The sequence below is a fragment of the Wasmannia auropunctata genome, unplaced genomic scaffold (assembly GCF_000956235.1).
Source record: "Wasmannia auropunctata unplaced genomic scaffold, wasmannia.A_1.0 LD336053.1, whole genome shotgun sequence".
NCBI lineage: Eukaryota > Metazoa > Arthropoda > Insecta > Hymenoptera > Formicidae > Wasmannia > Wasmannia auropunctata.
This window is the reverse complement of record NW_012026837.1, coordinates 4,734,344-4,741,126: the sequence shown is the minus strand read 5'-3', so window position 1 is coordinate 4,741,126 and position 6,783 is coordinate 4,734,344. Positions and strand designations below refer to the sequence as shown.

The following is a 6,783-nucleotide window of genomic DNA, read 5'->3' as shown; positions in this document are numbered from 1 at the left end:
AGAAAAAACAATACTTGTTTGATACTATCACGATCCGTTTTTCTTCGCGATTGTGCAGTAGCAAACGTTTCATTTGGCTTTCAACTAACGCAAGATGCACGTTAAAATGGAGCTGATATTTATAAGATCTGCTCTTGAAGAACGACGGTCATCGACTGACCTAAAGCTGATTTCTCTTCGAAAAAGCACAATGCATGGAATGTCTAAGACGTCGTAGATCGACGATGATCGTGCAATTGATATATAACTTCGATGTGTTCACACACGATGCGTACCGCGATTGTGTCACCCGATCCAACGAGACAATCAGGTCTTTATATACGCACTGCACTATCATGGAGACTGTGTTCAAAATTTAACGCTTATGATTGTTCGCGGCAAGAGTAAAAAAAGAAATTTTTTTTTATTTTGATCATCCAATTAAATTGTATATAATTACCTGCGAAGATGTGCTATCTTATGTTCCACAGCTACTCTGATATCATCTTCATCCCAGTCAAATTGTTCCGAATGATATCTATGTAGATGGTTCCGAATTTTTCGAAATATTCGTCTATAATGAATCCGCCGTAATACTCGATGTCTTCTTGGACATCCTCTTAATGTACATCTTATTTTGAAAAACTCGTTATCAAGTAATTCAAATATTAAAGATTCGGACAACCAAATGTCCAGAGGGTTTACTCTCAATGAATGCTGCTGAACGTAAATTTATTGTTATCTACGAATTCCCATAGATTTAAAGGATTATGAAAATCTGCTGTAAAGGTTGAGAATATTTGGTTTTTATTTTGCTGTATTTTCAAGTTGTTTAATTAAGGATGATAAATGCCGAGTACATCTGTTTAGGTTTCTCTTATGGTGAGGACTACATGTGTTTTGCCAGTTTACGTAGTCTTCTACATTCAGCAATTTTTTTCTCTTATTAAAAGGGGATACTGATTAGTGGTTGGCTTCTGAAATGTCATGGGTGGTTTAAAAATTCAAGTTGCATTTTGGACAGTTTTATTTAAATGTTCAACTGCCAATTCTATTTTGGACAGGGTCTTGAGCGGTAGATTAAGTTTGACTGTAGATTCAATGATTTTCCCCACTTGTTAGTATGTTTATTTGCTAAAGTAAGTCCGAAGGGTTTGATACAGCAATGCTGCTTAATGTGAGTAGGTGAATGGTTTGAAGATAGGTCTGTTGCAGGCTTTACGTGTAGATAGTTGGAAGCAGTATTTTTAGTGATAAAGAAATCCAGAAGATCTGATATTTTAAAAGATGTTAGTTAAAATAATTAAGTTTATATAAAAAAAAGGGCACATAACAAAATCTCTCGATCATCGACCGAACTCCTTTAGGCTTCCAAGCTTCGTCATATGTCGCATGAAACTTATTGTCGTAAACGTCTGCGACACGTGACGTCGGGCAAAAGATGAAGTAAATAAGGGGAAATTAGCGATGTCAGTATAGTAAAGAATTTATAAAACAATATCACACACTTTACGCTAAGATGTAAGAATAATACATGATATTAATCCATCTTGACGTGTAATTAAGTTGGCTATATATACTAATTATATATACATTTACGAGTTTAAGCGAGGGTTTGGAAGAAACCGCTACTTCCAGATATCATCTATACTGCGACTGCGAATATATTCCTTCACTTAAGCGACACGCGGAAGCGCGACGATACTCTCTAAATCTGAATCAGTGCATAGTCATAATTATATTTATTTTTGCGCCAATTTAATTTGATCTTTCATAGCCTATCCATTCACATTTATTAATAATATAACATTGTATTGCTAACATTGTATTGTAACATTGTATAACATTGTATTGCTTGAAATATTTGAAATATTGTACATATGCGTGTATATGTGGAATCTTGTGTGTGCGAATACAATGGATTATGCGCCCCTTCACGAAATACCCCGCGGGGAATAATTTAATAGTAATGATTTCCCCCAAAGTGAAAAAAGACTAAGAAGAATCGTAGTGCGCAAATATTTTAACAATTAAATCGGTGCGGTAGATTCGATGTCATTATCTTACGCAATAACAATTTTCTTCCATGATTTCGATGCCAGCAAGAATATTAGAATTTGAATAAATTCAAATTACGATTGGAGAAATTTATAAGTTGAAATTTGAAATTTACGAAACAATGATAACATTTTTTTCTTTTGTATAAAGTTAACTGTTTAATTAATTAAATTGAATACAACTATAAATATCATAGTAAGAGACCAATTATTTCAATATCGAAATTATCCGACTAAATTGATCATTTTTAGTAATCAATATGCAACATGTGTAAAGAAAAATTGTTAATTTCATGAAATTTTAATTTTACATTAAACTTTATATTGTTTCTTTAGTTTGTTTGTAATATGATTCTCGAGATATTTTTTATAGAAAAATTAAACAGCTTAAATAATCAATGAGAAATATATGTTCTTTATCTTCTCGGGATAATTGGTATCTTATTTCACTGTATAGGTACTGTATAGGTACTGTAAGTTGGATGTTCTATTAAATTTAATTAATTAGCTTTTGTATATATTAGAACTTCTGCCGCTTCTAAATTACATATATATTACGTATATTTCTATAAATTAAATATTATATAAAACATCGCGAAAGTATGTCACAGGTAATCAATGAAATTCAACTTTATTGACTCTCGAAAATTACTAATAAATAAGTGAATAGTCGCTATAATCATTGACATGCAAATTAGTGGACTTTGCTGTACTCGCTAATTGCACAGCAGGATTCGGCTCTGTTTTTTCACTTATTTATTAACAATGCAAGGCGTTAAGTTAGATTAGATTATAACTACTGGCTGAATCAGTCACTTTTCAGAGATTTTTCACTAATTCAGATTTAGAGAGTATCTTTGATGAAGGAACTTAATCGCGGGTGAGCCGCGAGGTTCCGTCTCTCCGTAGGGAGAGGATGTCGAGGAGAAGACTTTTTTCTCTCTCCCCCTCGGCTTACCGCCTATCAGGGTTCACTGCAACGTGGGAACAATATAGATTGTGTAATGACGCGTGCGACAGATTTTTCGCGCGAGAGCGTCGTCGCGGGGATTATCCGGAGCATTCTGCAAACGTCAGGGCCTTATCGGGTCAATTTTAGAGAAAGAGAGAGCAGAATCTTCGCTTCTTTCCATTATCGCAATTCGCTGCTACGCGAAAGCACGTGTGCCTCGTCGCTACCGAACTTTCGCAACTTCGCGTCACTGGACCAATCGTCATAGGAAGGAGGGGCCAGAATATATAAAAATCGTGATTATAAATCAAACGCTTCATCTCTTATCCCAACATTATTGACAGCTATTAGAACGCAGCTAACATATATGTTAAATTCCTGAAGATTCTCGTTTCAATATCCGAGATAGATTAAATCGAATAAAAATTAATTTAGCAATAATTCTAATGTATTATGACTTAAAAGATCAAACATCGAGACGTAAAATATCGCTAGGCGCTTACTATTTTATCAACAGTCGAAGGAGAGATTTTAATATTACGATAGTATTTTAATACACCCGCTTCTTCTATTTGCGAAAATCAATTGTTTAATCACATTTCTTGAAGAGAGCTTTTTCACGCGTCATAACATTATTTGTAATTACAGGGTAAAATAAAGATAGCGAGCAAAGTTGTACATATCCTTGTAATCCCAAAAAGTACGATTTCTATACCTTTCTAATGCTTTGAATTCTTGATATCATCACACACGCGCGCGCGGGTAATTTACAAACTGTGAAGTTCGGGGACCAATCGAACCAGATCACACGCGCTTACTTTTGCTCGCGGACAACAATTTTTATAGGATACACTTGCACTGCATGACAAATCGCGGAACCCACTTGCCAGTCCCTCACTTAATGATCGACTGGGACATATCAATATCGATTAAATTTTACTTTTAGCTCTAAATGACGAAATCGTGAGAATTTAATAAGAATAAGATGTACGTATCTCTGTTCAATTAATAGTCCTTCGTATATACACATCATATCTCACTCATTAATATCCTAATTCTTTACCTGCAGTTTAATAAAGTGCAAGTGTCCGAAACAATATAAGGATATTAATGTAAGCTTTTAATACATAGTTAAATTGCGAATACCAATACAGAAGTTTATTTCAGAAACTGATATTTTTAACATGGCGCACATGAAGCACAAGTATATAGAATTAAATTTGGGACCTCGGTAAAAGCTTTTCGATAAAACGATATATATTTTAATACCTTCACCTCCGAAAAATAAATTTCATGCGATTTTAAATGTTATAAATATCAGTACTGAAATCTGGCTTACTAAATGTCAGTCATCGCCTTACTATACACGACTTTCTCAGACTCTTGAACGCCTAGCGTTAGTGTTCGATTATCTATTTACTTGATGTTTCCACAAATTACAGCGCGCGAGAGTTGTGCGAACGGGACACATCGAAATATTATAACTGATCTCAGCCTCTTCAATCCCGCCGTCATTAAGGTGTAGCTCTTATCGCATCTGATAGTTATACATCGGGTATTGTATCTTAATATATTACTATAGATCTTCAGAATAATCGCAGAATGCTCCGAATCGGTAATCCCCAGATTGGTAGTCCCTCCCCAGAGGAATTCTCGCGCGAACGCTGTCGCGCGTGTTAACCGGGCTACAATGTAACGGATGAGCGAGCGAGCGCGTTTATACGTAAACTGCGTGAGAAAAATCGATTTAAAAAAAGAAAAGAAATCTCAACTTTCCCGCGATCGCCGCCGATTATCGTGCATCCTCCTCGTTATCTCGCCCATTGATTCGCCACGGGCTGCGTCCCCCCTGCGACCAAACGGCAAAATTGTATGTACGTTCCTTTCTCTCGTAACACACTCGTGTAAATAATATCATGACCAAGCGTAAAATAATAATTGTAAAACACACTCCATGCGGACGACGCTTCTTATCCTTAGAACACGTCTCAGAACGTCTAAAATCTTCTTACATAGCGCATCGAGTTGAACGTTCGATCTTCCTCGTACATTGAATGACGCGTGAGTAACATGCAAATTTAAATGTCTCAATCCAAAAAAATTACATTATACAGCTTTCAAGCAAGACAAATAGAATGTATTAAAAAATTAATTTCATATTCCTCGTGTGTATATACGAATGAGACAATTTGCATATTCCGTTCCGCTCGAAAGATCTTGGAATCGATTCTGTTAGCAGAAAATCTCAAATTAAAAAAATATATAGTAATCTTTATTTTCCATTTTAAAAAAAAAGGAAAATAACGATTAATTTTCTTTTGCTGCATGACAAGGATTACTATAGTGTCTGCGTCGCGTAATCTCTCGAGATTTTGGTGTCGAGAAGGCAATGCATAGAGTGTGTCGAGTACATCGTATGGAGACTTGGAACCAGGCTTGACAACGCGGCTTGACAACCGCCTAACAACAATTGTATACTCAAATATATATCGCATATGTACATATACGCATACGTAATTACGTGTATCTATAAATATTTCGCATACTATACACGCTAATCGACGAAGGGGCGACGGCGCAATGGTTTCAATTTCACCAGAGTATTATTTTTAAGAAAAAATATCTAACGAAGAAGTCTATGCCGAGATCCATTTGTGTCCTATTTGATTTACATCTTTTTCTTCTCTTTTCTGAAACTTTTAAAGCTCGAAATATTTGCCTTCAACATGAGAAACACTAATCTTTACATATGCTTTATAAAAACAGGTGCAAATATAAAATTCTAAGAACACTGAATATGCGAAATTTTTCATGATGGCATCATGATTAAATCTTAATTCACAACTAAGGAGCTCGTAAAGTTTCGCGAGATTATAGAGTTTCGCGAGATTAGAGTATAGTATAGAACGTTTCTTTCGAAAGATTATTCGATTAACCGCTCTCAAGAAAGATTAACCGATTAGATTATCTGAAAACGGGTTGTGCCGAACTCTGAATATTTATGCAATAAATGTAATAACTTTACAGCACGTGATACTTCAAATTGTAAAAGTGATAACTCGCGATTCTCGGCACTTTAGATAGAAATTTAAAATACCAACGGAATAAAAGAAGCATTCTGATAACATATCTCCGGATAACAAACTGATAGTAAAAAAATGGATCGAAGCATGGGCTTTGTACACGCGTACACAAACACACGTACCTGCACGCGCGCGCGTGCGAAGGAACCGAAGGATTCAATTACCTCCAAACATTGATAATTATAGCTTTAAACGATGAGACCAAATAATTAACGAAGAGTCCATATTCTCTTACGCAAAAAGGGCAGTTCTTAGTGAAACCCGAATTAAGCAATTTTTGCAAAGGAAAGATATAAATATATATCCGTCTATTGTTACTGTATCCTCTGTATGTATGTACATATATAAAACGAAGATATCTATATATACGTATATTTGTATGTAGACTAGAATTCCGATCATATTGATCTGAGTTTCGATCAGTGGTGTATCGCACGATCGCGTGTGCTCGATCGATCGAGGGTGCGGTGCGAGAGCGGAAAGCTCTCTGGCGTGTGTTTACCCGATGATGTGAATCTCCAGCTGTCTTAGTCCCTTTAACCCTTGTCTCTATAACCAAAAATTCCACTTAATTTCAATAACCGGGGTACCCGGGTACCCAAGCAGAAATTTTCTATGTTAATGTAGAAAAGGGTCCTTAAATCGCTTCTTGATCCTTCGGTCTAGCTTCCCGCGTCTTCGAACAATAGTGTGTTCAGCTGTTATGACCTTC

The 6,783-nt window shown here is 35.7% G+C and overlaps 1 long non-coding RNA gene across 1 annotated transcript; it reads left to right on the top strand.

Moving 5' to 3' along the window:
• Positions 1-16: 16 nt before the first annotated feature.
• LOC105451205 lies at positions 17-6,435 on the top strand. The gene is made up of 2 exons (XR_974565.1): positions 17-1,787; positions 1,825-6,435. It is a non-coding gene; the product is annotated as an uncharacterized LOC105451205 (long non-coding RNA).
• The last annotated feature ends 348 nt before the right edge of the window (positions 6,436-6,783 follow it).